This window comes from Monodon monoceros, unplaced genomic scaffold, assembly GCF_005190385.1.
Source record: "Monodon monoceros isolate NGI ecotype Baffin Bay Population unplaced genomic scaffold, NGI_Narwhal_1 Super_Scaffold_7, whole genome shotgun sequence".
NCBI lineage: Eukaryota > Metazoa > Chordata > Mammalia > Artiodactyla > Monodontidae > Monodon > Monodon monoceros.
In genome coordinates, this window is record NW_021703784.1 from 52,507,595 (window position 1) to 52,526,499 (window position 18,905).

The window sequence follows — 18,905 nt, forward strand, 5'->3', positions numbered from 1 at the left end:
AGCCAGGCTCCAGAAGGGCCCCACTCCCAGTTCATCTTGTACCTTAGAAGTAGCTTTTCCTGTATTTGCTCATAACCAGCCAGTTCCAGAAAGCACTGGATTTTATACTCTTATTCATGTATATTCACAATCTGAGTACCTTAGGGAGAGTCACTCTAGTACAAGGGGCAGGAAGCCCTACTTGACATTTCCAACCCTTTGTCTTTTCCTGGGGTCTTAAAATGTCAGAAATTGAAGGTAAGTTGGAGATCCAGAAAATCAACACTTGTGCTTTATAAACGGGGAAACTGTGGCTCAGAGCAGAAAAGTGGTTTCACCCCCGCCCAGCTAACTGACTAGAGACGGAGCTGGAAGTGCAACCCAGATCTCCATGATCCACTTCTTCCTCCAGTGCAACTTCCTAAATTATAACTGCATTTTATCAACCATCATGAACAATGTAGTTCAGTGTTTCTCAAAATGGGGTTCTTGGACATTGTGTAGTAGAGTCATTTGGGGTTTGTATCCCTGGACCCCACTCTAGACCTGCTGAGTCTGAATCTCTATTGAGACTGGGACCCGGGAACATCTACATTTAAACAGGTGTCTCAGTGATCCTGATGCACAGGAAAGTTGTTTTTTTTGGTTTTTTTCTTCTTTTTTCTTTTTCACAGGAAAGTTTTAAATACCACTGTTGTTTAAGAAAGTGTGAAACCAGGTCTTTAGGGAAGCCAAAGCCTGCTGAGTCTTCTACTCTTTGATTACTTGGGGTTGGGGAGGTAGATGAGAGAAGACTTTGTCCTAGAGGAAAGGAAACATTTTAACTATATTTGTGGGCATTATTTGTCTCCCCTTCCCCCAACTTTGCCCTGATTTTCCCTGGTAACCTTCACTTAATTCATTGCTTTAAATACAACTTAGATCAGAGCATTCAAGGACATGAAAGAGAGGTTCTTCGGTGAAATGACCTTTGTTTCTCCAAAATGCAAAGGGTTGGCAATGACTCATTTGTTGTTTTGTCAATGGGAGAGGTAATTTCACTAATGGATTCCCTGAGTCCTCTGCAGAAAGATTGACCTGGTCTTTGGGGAATCAATCTCGAATTCAGTCAGTGTAATCACTGATACAAGGCTCTTTGGTTTCCCAGATTGTGACCCTCTCCCTCTCACACACGTCAAATTCATTTTACCTTTTTGTTTAGGATGCAGTAGAGACGAAGAGTGGGTAGCGTGCACCACGAGAGGTTGTCAGAGAGATGTGGCTGTGGTTCCCTTCCCCACCATAAGTCATAACACAACACCTGCGTGCTCAAGCTGGAATCTTGGAGTCTTTCTTTATTCTTCCTTCTCCCATATCCCCCACATTCAGTTCATCACCAGGGGCAGCCATTTCAGCCTCTGAAATATATCTTGAAGGTATATGTCCTTTGCCACTGTCCTGACCCAGATGCCATTATTTCTTAGTTGTCTATCTGAGCTCCCTACTCATGCTCTTTCCGCCTTCACTTCATTTGCTACAAGCCAGAATGATCCTTTAAGAAATGTAAATGTGAAAAAATGTAAAACCATTTAGCGGTCTCATGCTCTATTTATTTAAAAATACAGAAGTGCATGGATTAAAGTATGAAAGTTCCCTTGTACTCTTATATACCCAACTCTCCTCCACAGGAAACCATTGCTAACAGTTTGGAATGCCTTTCTGAGCATTTGTAAGACACTGTGTGTGTGTGCATGTGTATACTATATATGTATACTGTAAATACACGTATATATATAGCGGTGTGCATATGTATGTATCCATAAACATACAGGGTTTTTAATATAAGTAGATTCGTACTACATTGTTCTTGTTTGTTTCTTCAATTGCTAATATATCAGTTTATTTAATTACGCCCCTATTGAGGGATCTTGTTCTATTTAAGATAAAAGCTACACTTCATAAAATGACTTTCAAGGCTTCATTATGATCTGTCCTTGCTTTGTCTTCCTGATACTTTCCACTGTGCTCACTATGCTCCAGCCATGCCCTGCTGTCAGGTCCTACCACGAGCCAAGCTTTCTTCCTCCTCAGGGATTTTGCACATGTAATTCTCTCTACCTGGGCTGCTCCGCTAGGTACATGACAGTCGTTCCGACATGGCGGACTGGGTCCTTAACAACACACACAGTCACTCACACCAAGCATTACTTATGCAGTGAATAAGTGTTTTACACGTGTTTGTACTTTAAAAAAAAATGTAGATATTGTGATCAGCAAAATAATTGAGTTCGTGAATTCCTCGCAGCTTTTATTTCTTAGTTAACAAATACTAAAATGTATATTTCTGTTCTATGAGGGAATTCTCAAATTTTTAATTTTGCATTAATATTTGATACTGAGAACAGCTGACCTACAGAAAAATACATAAAACTCAGCATGTGAAGCCTTTCTTAAAATAGCCCCAAATCACTCTTCCAGCCTTCCTTTCAGTGATCGCCTTTCCATGCTGTTTTTTATCTTCCTGCAGCTTCACAAACTTAGCTTTACTGTTTGAACACACCAAGCTTTTTCTTATATAATTGACACTCCTGTTCAGAGATTCCAGCCTCCATATTTGAGAATTCACCTACTTATTAAAATTTATTTGTAACCCCAAAGCCAGTACTCACAGCTCTTTCAAGGTCAGTCACAGACATGCAACATGCAGAGCAGTGAAAAGTCTGAGCTCCCCATGTACGTGTTCCACGCTGAGACAGAACAAAGCCACACTCGGCCTTCTTGTTTCAGCTCTTACCCTGCACACTAGTGCCCCTTCCTCTTCATGCCGTGTTTTTCACATTTTTGTTTGATGATTTCACTATTTAAAATGCCCCCAAGCGGAGTGCTGAACCACTGTCTACAGCTCCTAAGCACAAGATCATCGTGTACCTTTTGGAGGAAACACACGTGTTAGATAAACTTCATCCAGACTCGAGTTATAGTGCTGTTATGGGTTCAATATTAATGAATCAGCTGTATATATTAAATACGGTGTCTTTACACAGAAACAGACATAAAACAAGATTATGTATGGATTGGTTGACAAAAATATTTTGGCCAGAGGCTTGCAGGAACCTAACCCTGAATTTCCTCTAGGAGAAAGGATTCAGTATTTGCTAATTCAGTGTTTGTGGTGACTTTATAGACCATAACTACTGTGAATAATGAGAGTTAACTGTACTCGTATTATTGTCTTTTCCTGAAAAGTTCCTCCTCCAGTATTTTTTCTTCAGTTAGCAAAACTCCTCTCATCCTTCGAGACCCAATCGAGGTATCACCTGTGCTCTGCACCATTCCCTGACTGCTCCCAAGCAGAGCGCTCTCCGTTCATACCTCTGTTGGAGTCCTGACCTCAGCACGCTGAGTTACCTGTGTACGTACCTGCCTGCCCTTTCCAAGGATCGTGAGATCCTAAAGGACCTGGCACTAATAGGCACTGACATTTATCCACATTTGATAAATGTTGATTGAATGACTGGAAGGAGGAAGGAGAATAAATGCTAATGGAAAAAAAATTGAAAGTGAAGGGAACAAAAGAATGGATTAAATAATGAATTTGATGAGAGCACATGGAAAGGACCTCTGAGTCATTCTTGTGGTAACAAACTGGTTCTGGGTCCAAAATAGGACACATGCTTAAAACCTGTGTTGCATATATATGGAATCTAAAAAAAAAAAGAAGGTTATGAAGAACCTAGGGGTAGGACAGGAATAAAGACGCAGACGTAGAGAATGGACTTGAGGACACAGGGAGGGGGAAGGGTAAGCTGGGACGACGTGAGAGAGTGGCATGGACATATATACACTACCAAACGTAAAATAGATAGCTAGTGGGAATCAGCCACATAGCACAGGGAGATCAGCTCGGTGCTTTGTGACCACCTAGAGGGGTGGGATAGGGAGGGTGGGAGGGAAAAGCAAGAGGGAGGGGTTATGGGGATATATGTATATGTATATGTAGAGCTGATTCACTTTGTTATAAAGCAGAAACTAACATACCATTGTAAAGCAATTATACTCCAATAAAGATGTTAAAAGAAAAAAAGGTCAAAGAAATACCAATAAAAAATCCAAAGAAATTAAAAAAAAAAACAAACACCAAAAACCTGTGTTAAATGGGAAAGAGTTTGTTGAGTCACCAGAAAGGGGAAACCTGGCTTCAGGATCCCCTTGATTTAGGACACACATTTCATCAAGGTCCATCTTTTTAACTCTGCACTCTCTTTGTTGTTCTTAGACTCCAGAGGGTGGTCCTTGCAACTTCAAGCTCTTATCATGCCAACCTTTTCTCCAGTGAAAGAGAGAGCCCACTCTTAGCAACACAAACAGAAGCCCTAGTGTTGAATCTTAATGACTGTTTGAGCTGGCTTGGAGCTCGTGCCCATTGCTGAACCAATCACTGGATGAAATGTATTAATTGGCTTTATTTAGGTTCCCATGATCCACCCCCTGAAGCCTAGGGTTGGGAGTCAGTTTCACATAAAAGACATGCACTTTTCCATGGTATCTTTTGTGTTTATGGTGTATGTGTACTATCTCACCCAGGATAGAGATGGTTAGAATCCTAGAAGTGTTACATTAACAGATCATCTGACTGAGAGGTTTTGTTTGCATGTTTTTACCAAAAGAGGGAGCAAATAGACATTCTTTCCTTTTATTTCTTTGGTATACCTTTCACTGAAGAGTTATATAGTGCATAACATCTATCAAGCAGTGTGCTAAATTTTGGAGCTAAAAAAGCCCCTGACCTTAGAATGGACTTGTCTTGTGGTAAGATAAAGTTTATCCTGTGCCCAAGGAACAAGGAAGGTTCATTGGAGTCAGAGAGGATCTTTATTACTCAAATGAATGAGTCCGGAGCATATAACTATGATCCTAAGGGATTTGGATTTGAGGACTGGAAATAACTTTGGACTAGGAGCTAAGACCTAGATTCTAATTCCTCTATCGACATCACCTACTGACTGTGAACGCGACCTTTCATAAACTCTGTGGCCAGTGTTTCCCAAAGTGTAGTCAGCAGTTCATCTGCATTAGCTTCTCCTTAAGTTCTTTCTGGACCCTAAGCCCTGACTCAGTGGACCAGAAGACTGGGACTGTGATCTCTTCAAATTGTTTAACTTCGATGAACCTCTTTTTCTTCATCTGTAAAAAAAAAGGGATTTATTTGCCTTGTATCATTGGTTTGAGGATTAAATGGGATAATGGATAGAAAGCACATGGAATCTAGCAGGAACTCAAGTGCCTTTTTTCCTCCCTCAGAGTATAAAATCACCATGGTCCAGAGTAGTTGAAGGATACCTAAAGGAAGGGTAGCAGGAAGCCCTTTCTCACTCAGGAAGTGTTTCTCCAGAAATGTGTGACTGTTACATAACCCGCTGGACTCTCTTATTGTTTGCTGTTAACAGTTACGGGCCATAAGTCTGGCTTAGTGTTCTTCATGCTGCAGAGTGTTGGGATATAGTTGTACATCATGTACTCACAAGTGAGATCAAATTATTCTTCTGTCTTTGTGATTATTTGGGCTGGAACTCAAACTACATCACCACCTGCAGTTTTACCAAGAGAAAGGTGAGTGTGAGTGATGAGTGTGTGCATGTGTTATGGGTGAGTTTTTTAATATATAAAGCAAAGACCTTTTGAAGATGCAAGTATTATGTTTTTAATGTCCCTGACTAATAAGTTCAATTGATTGATATCATCCAGTAACCTCAGTTAGATTCTAATTAACTAACTATAATCGTCACTTAACAGGATTCTCTTGGTTTGTTGGCAGTTTTTGGCTTTACCCTCATCAGAAAGATGGAAGTTAAAAGGACACACCCATTTCTAGGAGTTACACAAAACCCTCTTCCAAGAAATGTCTTGACCCTTCTACAACTTTAGCCACAAGGCATGTGAGATTTGGTATCTGGAAAGATGGTTTGAGGCTCTGAGAAGTCCTTAGTCATCAAAGAAAAGTTCTATTATCTTTGGTATAGTACCTAAGGCAAGGCAGAAGATTCTGGAGTTTCAGAAATATTTTCAACTGTCAAGGCTGAAACTAAGGGAGTTCTAGTTAATACTTGGTTTTGTGGAAGAACACATCCCTCTGTTCCAAGAATGAATAATCTGATTAAATGAGGTGTTACCATGTCAGATTTTCTTGGTTAAAAATACATAAGGCTCTCATGGTTGGAAGAGACCTTAGTCCCTTTCTTCCTACTGACCCACTGCTCAACTCTCCCTCCCTACCCACTCCTAGTCTAGGCCCGGGGATAGCAAGCCAATCTTGTCCACCACCTCTTTTTCTAAATAGTTTTATTGGAACACAGCTACTCTCATTTGCTTACAAATTGTTTACGGCTTCTTCCATGCCACTATAGACTTGAGTAGCTGTGAGAGACTGTATAGTCTGTGAGGCTTAAAATATATTTACTCTCTGCTCTTTACAGAGAAAGTTTGCTAACCCCTGCTCTAGGCTAACTCCTCTTTTGTATCTCCGGTGCTGAGTAGTTCTTCAGTTTCCAAAGGATCTGCTTTGGACCGCTCTTTTAGAAAATTCTTACTTACACTGAGCCAAAACTCTGCTTTTCTGTAGCATGCCCCTGCTGGCCCTAGTTCAGCTTTAGTATGTGGGATCACCCAAAATGAATCAAATCGTTCTTCTGTACATTAGCCTCTTATATCTCAGAACACGACAGTCATGACTCCGGGCAAAACCTCACTAAATCCTGGTACCACTGGATTTCAGGACCCTTTACACCACCAGACCTGAGCACAGCACTCCCGTGTGATCTGGCCAGTGTAAAGCTGAACTGGAGTCCACCGAAGTTTTCTAGGTGCCAAGAGCAATAGGAAGAAGTCATGTCTGCATTCTACATGCTTGGAGACCTTGGAATATAACCCAAAGAACAGAGACAGGTTCGTGAGGGATATGCACTCTCCACTCAAAGCAAGAATGATGCAACTTCCGGGCCCTATATACCCATGGTACATGTCTGTGGTCTGGGTGGTTGTGAAACGTTTATTTGTTTTGTTTTGTTTTACTGGATTTGGGTACAAAAGGAAAACAGTCACTTCTGTTTCATCAGAGAAGGTGGTGGCGTTCTGTTAATCGTAGACACAAGTGGAAGGTTCTAACTTTCTTGAGGGTTGGCCCTTATGCCATGTACTTCTTTAAGCCCCGTTGTTGAGTAAAGTGACTTGCATTGTCTTTTGTGCTCTGTCTCCCTGCCATCATCTCTCACTGTTGCAGAGTATTCCAACAGCTTCTTAGTTTTCCTGCCTCTTATGTTTCCTTTCTCCGGTTGGTCTTCCTCATTCTTCCAGTTAAGGGCACAGCGATAGCTATCATTTCTCTGCTAATCTGTTCTCTTCAGTGGCCCTCCATTATCAGTAAAGAAAATATTAAAAATTCTTAGGATGGTGTTGGCTTTCCAGGACCACCAGACTCTTCCTTTCCTCTTTCTTTTCCACATTCAAAAAAGACTGTTCCACATTCTCTGAACCTGTCATATCTTCCCATACCCAGGTCTTGGTCATACTATGTGCTCTATAAGAACTGACCTTTCCTCCTTCTTTCCCCAAACCGTATATCAAACCCTACCTTCTTCACTGTTCATATTCATTCAAGTTCATTTCTCTTTGTTGCGCTCTCTCTCTCCCCCTCTCCTACCCATCCCTAAAGGTTTGATTCTCTGCTTCAGTGGTCTAATAGCATATTGTGTCCCTATTATGGTGCTTATAAAAATCTGCTTTTTATTTTAGGGATATATGTTCATGTCTTATCTCCCTGAATTGTTGTAAGCATTGTAAGTTGAAAGGAAAGTTTGGGTCTTGCCTTCTTTCTTTATCCCTCAAAGCATTTAGCAGAATTTGTGCTTGTTTTACTGAATACTATAGAAGGAGCTCATTGATTCGTCATGAACAGTGAAATAGCAAGAAGAGTTGAATTGGAAGTAGATGATTTTGAATCTGAGAGACTGGAAGAATCCTGATACCTTTAACCGAAATTCAGAGGAGTTGCTGATGTGTGGTATGCGGTAAGACAAAGGACAAAATAATGCCTGTTTCATAGTGAAAAAACTAAAACTATGAATTGGAAATCTGGGGATCTTTCATAATGATAACTGTTTTTCCAGTTACGTGATCCCAGAATGTCCTTGGGCTGCTTTAGAGTCAATAACTATGTTCTTGACATGTGTCATGCAGAGATTTTGGTCCTAGCTGCTCTCACACTTAATAATTGTACTTAATTCTCAAATCAGTATTATTAGCTTTGTTATTTTCCCTCTTATATATTTGGTTATTAAGGCTTAAGAGATGTTAAATTTGTCCAAGGTTGTAGAGCAAGAACTAGGACTATAACTTGGGTCTTTTCACTCTAATCTCAAGCTTTGCTTATCACACTCTCCATCATCTATCTCATTCTGTTCTCCTTATTTCTCTGCCTTTGTGCCCCTTGGTTTGAGTTTTTGTTGATCTGAATTAATAGTGTTTCTTCTGCCTGGCTGGGTTATACCAGGAATTAGGCATAAAGTGAAATAAGTCAATTAGGCTAAGTGAAATAAGTCAGTCACAAAAGGACATATATTGTGTGATTCCACATATATGAGTCGTCAAATTCAAAGATACAGAAAGTCTAATAGTGGTTTTCAGGGACTGGGTACAGGGAGGAATGGGGAGTTAATGTTTAATGGATACAGAATTTCAGTTGGGGAAGATGAAAAAGTTCTGGAGATGGATAGTGTTGATGGCTCTACAACAGTGTGAATATATTTAATGCCACAGAACTGTACATTTAAAATGGTAAATTTTATGTTATGTTTTACCACATTGAAAATAATTTATTTTATTTTAATAAAAAGAAAACTAAGCCATAAGATTTGGACATTGCTATGCAGGTGATTGGGAGCCATTAAATTTTTGGATAGTGAAGGGGAATGACATGATCAGAGTTTTACTCTGATCGGAAGATTAAACTGGAATCATTTATAAGTATTAATTTAGGATAACTTAGGTTAGGAAGCTATGCAAACAGTCCAGACTATAGGTAACAAGCACTTGAAATAGGAGTGCAAAAAGGCAGGTATGATATGGGCTGTTATGAATGGTGTTGCAGTAAACATACTTTTACATGTATTTTGGTGAATATATGTACACAGTTATTTGAGGTAAGTACCTAGGAGTAGATACAAGGTCCTGAGGTGTGAGTATATTCAGTTTTAGTAAACACTGCCATAGTTTTCCAAAGTGATTATACCAACTCACATTCATCCTAACAGGGTGTGAGAGTTTTTCCACATCCTTCCGCAAACTTACCATTGTCAGTCTTTTTCATTGGAACCACTCTGGTGGTTGTCTTAGTGTTACTGATTTGCATTTTCCTAATGAGTAATAAAGTTGAGATCTGTTTACATGTTTATCGCCATTTGGGTATCTTCTTTTGTGTAGTGTCTATTTAAACTTTTGCCCATTTTTCTATTGAGTGGTCTTATTCTTGCTAATTTATAGGCTTTTTTTATATGTTTTGAATATGAGTCCTTCATTGGATGTATGTATTGCAAATATCTCTTCTCACTTTCTTGGCTTGGCTTTTCATCCTCTTAACGGTGCCTTTTGATAACCAGAAATTAAGTTTACTGTAGTATAATTGATTCCTTTTTCTGTTGTCTTAGTACCTTTTGCATATTCGGGAAATCATTGCCTACCCCAAAGTCAGAAACATATTTTCCTTTGTTTTCCTCTAAATACTTTATTGTTTTATCTTTCACATTTGGGTTTATAATGTTCTGAAATTAATTTTCACATGTGGCGTGACATAAGGATCAAGAATCTTTCTTTTCCCATGGTTATTGAATTTACCTAGTGCCACTTATCAAAAGGACAGGTTTTTTTCTCCATAGCGCTGCCGTATCACCTTTTTCTTAAATCTAGTGATGATGTATGTAGGGGTCTGTTTCAGGATTCTTCTGTTCCATTGGCCTATTAGTCTATCTTTTAGCCTCTGCTTTTAGTCTTCTAAATAGACAAGGCTTTCCTCCTAGTGGCTAACGTTGGTTACACCCAAATGGCCGTGGTAGTGGAAGGTAAAATGTATTAGTTATTTATTGCAGGATAACAAATTACCCCAAAGCTTACTGGCTTAAAAGAGCAGTAAATGTTTATTATTTCATGTGGTTTCTGTGATTCAGCAATTTAGGAGCAATTTAGTTTGGTGGATTTGGCTCAGTGTCTCTCATGAAATTGCAGTCAAAAGTGTCTATAGCTGCAGTCTTCTTGACTAGGGCTGACGGATCTGCTTCTAAGAATGGCTCTTTTTCATAGCTGTCAGGAGGCCTTAGTTCTTCACCTTGTGCATTCCTCCTCAGTACTGCTTGAGTGTCCTTACAACATGGCAGCTGATCCAAAGGAGAACAAGAAAGAAGCTGCAGTGTCTTTTATGCCTTATCCTTGGAAGTCACACACTTTCATTTATGCAGTATCCTATTGTTCATCCTTATTCTTTTTTTTAAAAATAAATTTATTTATTTATTTTTGGCTGTGTTGGGTCTTCGTTTCTATGCGAGGGCTTTCTCCAGTTGCGGCGAGCAGGGGCCACTCTTCATTGCGGCGCACGGGCCTCTCACTGTCACGGCCTCTCTTGTTGAGGAGCACAGGCTCCAGACGCGCAGGCTCAGTAGTTGTGGCTCACAGGCCTAGTTGCTCCGCGGCATGTGGGAGCCTCCCAGACCAGGGCTCGAACCCGTGTCCCCTGCATTGGCAGGCAGATTCTCAACCACTGCACCACCAGGGAAGCCCTTGTTCGTCCTTATTCTGAATGAGAGGGGACTACATAAGACTACACTGGGAAATGGATTCATTAGGGGCTATCTTGGAGGTTGGCTACTACACAGAAAAATTGGAGGGCTTCCCTGGTGGCGCAGTGGTTGAGAGTCCACCTGCCGATGCAGGGGACGCGGGTTCGTGCCCCGGTCTGGGAAGATCCCACATGCCGCGGAGCGGCTGGGCCTGTGAGCCATGGCCGCTGAGCCTGCGCGTCTGGAGCCTGTGCTCCGCAACGGGAGAGGCCACAACAGTGAGAGGCCTGCGTACTACAAAAAAAAAAAAAAAAAAAATTGGAGAAGCTGGCTGGTACCTTATTTATTTGTTTGTTTCCCCAAGGCAGAGACTCTTGTCTGCTATTACAGTGAAGATTTCCTAGAGCTGACAGGTAGCTCGGTAGGTTTAGAAATTCTGGTGACTCTTAGTTCACTCCCTTTTGTGCCCTCGTGCTCAGGGGTCTGAACTCTAAAGTTTATTTATATTTTCGTGTGATTCCTTAAGAGTCCATCTCCATCCCTGAGTGGGAAAGATTGAGGACAACTGGGTCTGGTTATAATCATTCGCCAGCTATGAACCTTTCTCTCCATGATCTTTACTCCTCTTCTGTGAACTTTCTAATTCTCTTGTGGATAAGTTTTTTTTAATTAAACTTTTTATTTTGAGATAATTTTGGATTCACATGTAGTCATAAAAATAACAGAGATCCCAAGTACCCTCTACCAGTTTCCCCCCAGTGGTAACATCTTCCAAAAACTGTGCTACAGTATCACAACAAAGATGTGTTACAGTCAAGATCCAGAACATTTCCATCACCACAAGGATCTTTCATACTGCTCTCCTATAGCCACACCCACTTCTATCCCAGTCCAACCCTCTCCTTAACCACTGACAACCACTAATCTGTTGTCCATTCCTAAATTCTGTCATTTCAAGAATGCTCTATAGGGCTTACCTGGTGGCGCAGTGGTTGAGAGTCCGCCTGCCGATGCAGGGGACACGGGTTCGTGCCCCTGTCAGGGAAGATCCCACATGCCGCGGAGTGGCTGGGCTCGTGAGCCATGGCCGCTGAGCCTGCGCATCTGGAGCCTGTGCTGCGCAACGGGAGAGGCCACAACAGTGAGAGGCCCGCGTACCGGGAAAAAAAAAAAAAAGAATGCTCTATAGGTGGGATCACACATTATGTAACCTTCTGGGATTGGCTCTGACAACATTCAGCATAATTCTCTGAAGATTCATTCAGGATTTTGCATGTGTCAATACTTTGTTCCTTTTTTTATTGCTGAGTAGTGTTCTATGGTATGGAAGTACCACAGTTTATTTACCACTTACCCATTGAAGGACATCTGGATTGTTCCCGTTTGGAACTATTGTAAATAAAATTTACATAAACATTCATTTACAAGTTTTCGTATGAATATGAATCTTCATTTCTCTGGGATAAATGCCCAGGAGTAAAACTGCTGAGTCATATAGCAGTTGCATGTTTAGTTTTTTAAGAAGCTGCTGAATTGTTTTCCATAGTGGCTCTATCCTTTTAGAGTCTCACCAGCAGTGTTTGAGTGACCCGTTTTCTCTTCCTCATTGCCAGCATTTTGCGTTGTTACAATTTTTTTTTTTATTTTAACCATTCTGATAGGTCTGTGATAATATCTCTTTGTGGTTTTGTGTTTTTCAAATGTCTAATGATATTGAACACCTTTTCATGTGCTTATTTGCTATCTGCATATGCTCTTCAGTGAAATGTCTCTTTATGTCTTCTGCCCATGTCCTAATTGGTTTGTTTTCCTTTTTAAACTATTGAGTGTTGGGAGTTCTTTATATGTTCTCCATACTCTCCTTTGTCAAATATGTGGTTGGCAAGTATTTTCTCCTACTCTGTAGCTTATCCTTTTAGCCTGTTAACCGTCTTTTGCAGAGCAAAAGTTTTGAATTTTAATGAAGTCTAATTTATAGATTTTTCCTTTTATGGATTATGGTTTTGGTGTCTAGTCTAAGAGCTCTTCGCCTAGCCCTAGATCCTAAAGATTTCCTCCAATTTTTTCTAAATGTTTTATAGCTTTACATTTAAGTCCATGATTCATTTGGAGTTCGTTTTTGTATAAGGTGTGAGGCTTAGATTGACGTTCATTTTTCCCCCCCTATGGATGCCCAGTTGCTTCAGCACCATTTGTTGAAAAGGCCATCTTTCCTCCACTAAATTGCTTTTTCACCTTGGTCAGAAATCAGTTGAGCATATTTGGGTAGGTCTATTTCTGGGTTTCCTGTTTTATTCCATTGTTCCTATGTGTATGTCCCTTTGCCAGTATCACATGGTCTTGATTTCTGTAGCTATACAATAATTATTGAAATCTAGTGGACTTGTTTCCCCACTTTTATCTTCTTTTTCAAAGTTGTTTTAGCTATTGTACTTTCTTTGCCTTTCCATATATGTTTTAGAATGATTTTGTCTACATCCATAAAAACCCTTGCTGGGATTTTGATAGAAATTGTGTTAAATCTGAACATCAACTTGGAGAGATGTACTATGTTGTGTCTTCCAATCCATGAACATGGTGTGCCTCTCCATTTAGGTTTTTTAAAATTTCTTTTATCAGCATTGTATAGCTTTCAGCATACATGTCCTGAACATGTTTTGTTAGATTCACACCTCTTTCATTTAAAAAAAAAGGATTATAAATGGCATTGTGTTTTTATTTTCTATGCCCATGTGTTTATTTGCTAGTATACAGGAACAAATCAATTTTTGTATGTTCATCTTGTCAGGCATACCTTGGAGATATTGCAAGTTTAATTCCAGACCACCACAGTAAAACAAATACTGCAATAAAGCGAGTCATATGAACTTTTTGGTTTCCTGGTGTATATAAAGGTTATGTTTACACCATACTGTAGTCTATTAGTGTGTAATAGCATTGTGCCTGAAAAACTATGTAATACCTTAATTTAAGAATATTGCTAAAAAATGCTAACCACCATCTGAGCCTTCATCAGATCACTGATCACAGATCACCATAACAAATATAATCATAATGAAAGAGTTTGAAATAGCGCAAGAATTACCAAAACGTGACACAGAGACACAAAGTGAGCAAATGCTGTTGGAAAAATGGTGCCAATAGATTTGCTTGACAGAGGGTTGCCATAAACCTTCCAATTTGTATAATATGCAGTGCCCACAAAGTATAATATAGCAACATGCAATACAATGAGGTACTCCTGTATTTTTGTGACCTTGCCAGACTCACTTATTTGTCCCAGGAGTTTTTTCCTAAATTCCTTGGGATTTTCTATGTGGACAATCATGTCATCCAAATAGGGACAATTTTTTTCTTCCTTTTCAATCTGTATGCCTTTTTAAAAATGGAGATACAGTTAATGTACAGTATTATATAAGATACAGGTGTACAACATAATGCTTCACAATCTTTAAAGGTTATGCTCCATTTATAGTTATTATAAAATATTGGCTATACTCACTGTGTTGTACAATATATCCTTGTAGCTTATTTACTTTATATGTAATAGCTTATACCTCTTAATCCCTGCCCCCTATCTTGCCCCTACCCCCTTCCCTCTCCCAACTGGTTACCACTAGTTTGTTCTCTATATCTGTGAGTCTGTTTCCTTTTTGTTATATTCACTAGTTTGTTTGATTTTAGATTCCACACATAAGTGATACCGTGCAGTATTTGTCTTTCTCTGACTTATTTCACTTAGCATAATGCCCTCTAGATCCATCAATCTCTATGCCTTTTATAACCATTTCTTGCTTTATTTCCCTGACTAGAACTTCAGCACTATGTTGAATAAGTGGTGAGAGCAGACATCCTTGCCTTGTTCCTGATCTTAGGGGGAAAGCATTCAGCCTTTCAATATGAAGTGTAATGTTGGTGTTGGTCTTCTGTTGATGCACTTTATCAGATTGAGGAAGTTCCCCCTCTCTTCCTATTTTTTTGAGTTTTTATCATGAATGGGTGTTGAAATGTGTCGTATGTTTTTTTGCATTGATTGATAGGACCATGTGGTTTTTCTCCTTTAGCTTATTACTGTGGTTGATTACATTGATTGGTTTTTTTAAATATTGAATCAATTTCACATCTTTGGAATAAACTCCACTTGGTCATGTTATATAATTCTTTTCATATCTTGCTGAATTCTGTTTGTATTTTACATTTAAGTCCGTGATCCATTTTGAGTTCATTTTTGTAGGAGATTTTGTACAGATGTAAGAACATTCCTGAAGAAGCTTTCCCCTTAAGAACATATTCAGGACTCAAGTTCCTGTATTCTCCTTGCATTACATGTCAGTACTCCAGCAGTAAATTTTTCATTTCTATATCATGGGGTACTTTCAAGCTGGAGTGCCCAGACTCCTTTATAAATATTTATTACAGGATCCTGCACTCATCAAAATGAAGGGAACAAGATGCTGGAAAACTCACGTCATAGAGAATCCACAGCATACCTTTATCTTATTCTCTTTTCTGTAATCCTCTTTTTTGTCCTCCTTTCCTACTTTCTACTGTGAAAACTCAACTTTTTAAATTGCATTTATTAGTTTGAATAAATGAATACACTGATTGAATGAAAAAAAAAAAATCAACAGATCTTTACTGAGTTCCCATATAGGCTAAGTACTCTGCCAAGTAACTGTTGGCCACACAGGACCCGAACATCAAGATGCTCAGAGCTTAAAGGGGAGGAAGACATATGAGCAATTGAAATGTCAAAGATGAGTGAAGAAATGCCACAGAAAGCACGGGTTATTAAGGGAACAAGGGACAGGAGCACCAGCTCTATGGGAAGTTAGTAAAGGCCTTCCAGGAGAAGTGATATTTAACCTGACACTAAGAAAATATAGGAATTTTCCGGATAGATGAGGTGAGGCGAAAGGCATTCTAGGAAGAAACGTCAGCTTGTGCACAGACATGAAGTCATGCAATTATGTGGCACAGTTGGAGAATAATAAGTAACCTGTTATGCACCTGTAATTTCTGTAAGACCAGGAATTCGTGCTGTACCCTCAGCATCTAGGATGATGCCTGTAGCATAGTCAGCACTAAATAAGTGTTTGTTGGATGGATGGATGGATGGCAGGAAGGAAACATAAATGAGACCAGGGAGATAGGAGAGGTTCAGTGCTAAAGAGCCTTGCTTAGTAAATGCCTACCATGAAGATTGAGAGAGGAATAGGAGGAGATTTTACTCATCGTCTACTTGGGAAGAAACAACAAATACTAAAATATCTGTAATATGTTGTGAAAAAGAAAAATGACATGACATGAAAAGTACATTAAAAGTGTTATGATGGTTCAGAGGAAATAGAGGTCCATTTCAGCTGAGGGGATCCGAGAAGTTGTCTTTGGAGCTAGACTCTTTGGAGTTGCTTATACTTAGTTCTGAACTGTATGGTTCCCCCAAAAACACATACGTGAAGTTGGATCAGAGAGTGTTGTGGCAGAAGAGCGATGTGAATTTGGAACTAGACTAGATGGCTTTGCCTGCTCTGTCATAAATTTATCAGCATTTTGTAGGCAGCCATTTATCAGCCTGCACCACTTCTTGCGAGCAGAACCTGACAGGCTCCGATGTTATCTGTAGCAAACACCTTTTTCTTGTTTATGAGAGTGTCTGCGTGTGTGTTTATGCTTGCACCTGCACACCAGTGATTTGAAGGCAGCTCTTTCTACAGAGACAAGCACTCAAGGGGGATACATCAACTGAAACACAAGCTTCAATACCTTTTAAAAATGCACCTTGCTACCCACACACTTTCATTATATGCCTGCACACACATACACACATGCACACAGAGTTCTGTAAGTAGTGGCCTGGGCAAGATTTTAGGTGACTATAGTAGATGGTACTTACATTTATCTCCTCAGCTCTATCCTATACCTTAATCTTCACTTCCACCATGGCTCATCAGGTACCAGTTATATCCCCATGACCTTCTAGATTCTGTAAGGAGTTCACGTAAGAAAATGATTCATTGATTAGTCCAATACATACTTATTGATAACCACCTTTGTGCCGGGCACTGTTCCAAACACTGAGGATGCAGAATGGGATAAAAAGAACCAATCCCTGCCCTCTCGGAGCTTACATCCTGGGAGGTGGGTAGGATCAACAAAAATGTGCTGTTTTAGGTGGTGTAAGTGCTAGTGAGATCAGTATAGCAGAGTAAGCGGGAGAGTGTGAGGGTTGGGTGGTCAGGAAAACAGTCTGTCCAGTGATGTGACACTTGAATAGTGACTTGAAGGAAAAAATAAGCAATGGGACTGTCTGGGGCAGGAGTATTCCAGGCAGGGGGAACAACCAGAGCAAAGACCCCGAGGCGGGATTGTGTGGCCAGTGTGGCAAGAGCAGAATGGGCAAGGTGGAGAGTGGCAGGAGGTAAGGAGAGCTGTGGGATGAGGGACTGTCATACTAGGCCCACTGGCCATTGTGAGGACTTTGGCTTTTACTCTGAGTGAGACAGAAAGCCAGTGGAGACTTGGTGCAGAGAAGTGGCATGCTCTGATTTGCACCAGCACCCGTGTTGAGAATAGATTGCAGGGTGAAAGCATAGAAGCAGGAAGATGACCCAATGGTGGACTCAATCAAGTGAGTTAACAGTGGAGGTGTGGAGAAGTGACCAGGTCGTAGATGTATTTTGAACTGTTTGGACCGACAGGATTTGCTGTTGGGTTAGATGTGGAATGGGAAAGAAAGGAGTTGATGATGACATCAGGATTTTTGGTCTGAGCAACTGGAAGGCTGGAGCTGCTTGTAACTGAGATGGGAGAGATTGCAGGAAGAACAGGCTTGGAGGACGTCAAGAGCTCAGTTTTGAGCACCTTAAGTTTGAGATGCCTATTAGTGAGGAGTTGAATGTAAGACTCTAGAGTTCAATAGACTGGTCTGGGCTGGAGATATAAATTTAGGAATTGCAGCAGTTAGATGGCTTGCAAAGCTGTAAAGTGGAATAAAATAACCTAAGAAGTGGGTATAGAAGGAGAAGAGTCTGAGAACCGAGCACTGGGGCATTCTAACATTTAGAGATCAGGGAGATGAGAAGGAACTAGCACTGAGTGAGCGCTGAAGCCAAGTGAAGAAAGTGCTTCAAAGAGAATGGAATAATAAACTGTTTTCAGATGTTGCTGAGAGATCAAGTGAAATGCAAATGTTGAAGTCTTTAAGACCTCTGTTGAGTTATTTTAGTGGGGGGTGGGGGGAGCTGGGGGAAGCCTGATTAGACTGCTTCCAAGAAAAGAATGGGAGGAGAGGAAACAATGATTAGTACTATAGAAAACTCTTTGAGGTTTTACCGTACAGAGGAGCAGAAAACTGGGCCATTGCTGGAAGGGAATGTGGGATCAAGTCAAGCTTCTCGTTTTTTTCCTTGGTTGGGAGAAGTTGGGGTCCTGATGGGAATGATCCTAGGAGGGAGGGAAAATGCAGTGATTCCAGAGATACAGTGATGTCCACATGTAGGTGAGAGGGGATGCTCAAGTGGAAGAAGGTTGGCCTTAGACTGGGTGAACTGTCCATGCTCCCTGGTAACAAACTACTTTGCTACAAATGCAGACAGATTGGTAAATTTGGTGATGGAACATGTGTAGATTCTCTTTTGCTTGCTTGTATTTTCTCATACCAAAGAGTAGAGGTGTTGGAGGTTTAAAGAGAGGGAAGTTCGGGACTTCCCTGGTGGCGCAGCGGTTAAGGATCCGCCTGCCAATGCAGGGGACATGGGTTTGAGCCCTGGTCCGGGAGGATCCCACATGCCGTGGAACAACTAAGCCCGTGCCCGACAACTACTGAGCCTGCGCTCTAGAGACCGCGAGCCACAACTACTGAGCCCGCGCGCCTAGAGCCTGTGCTCCGCAGCAAGAGAAGCCACCTCAATGAGAAGCCCACACACCGCAACGAAGAGTAGCCCCTGCTCGGCGCAACTAGAGAAAGCCCGCGTGCAACAACGAGGACCCAATGCAACCAAATAAATAAATAAATAAATAAATTTTAAAAATAAAATTAAAAAATAAAGAGAGAGAAGTTCAAAGACTGTTGCCAAAGAGCAAGAGAAAATCATGGACCAGGTAAATGTGGTAGGACTGTCAGGC

At 40.6% G+C, this 18,905-nt stretch overlaps 1 protein-coding gene across 2 annotated transcripts in view; it reads left to right on the plus strand.

Moving 5' to 3' along the window:
- The window catches only part of GAB2 (GRB2 associated binding protein 2), a 172,387-nt gene that overhangs the window by 101,379 nt on the left and 52,103 nt on the right, over positions 1-18,905 (plus strand). Inside the window, exons 1-2 of one of the 2 annotated variants that reach the window (XM_029207341.1) lie at positions 6,861-6,900; positions 7,882-8,021. The exons of the other annotated variant lie outside the window; for it this stretch is intronic. The gene's annotated coding sequence lies outside the window, so the exon portion shown is untranslated. Of the gene's footprint in view, positions 1-6,860; positions 6,901-7,881; positions 8,022-18,905 lie in introns of those variants that run through there. 2 annotated transcript variants of the gene reach the window in all.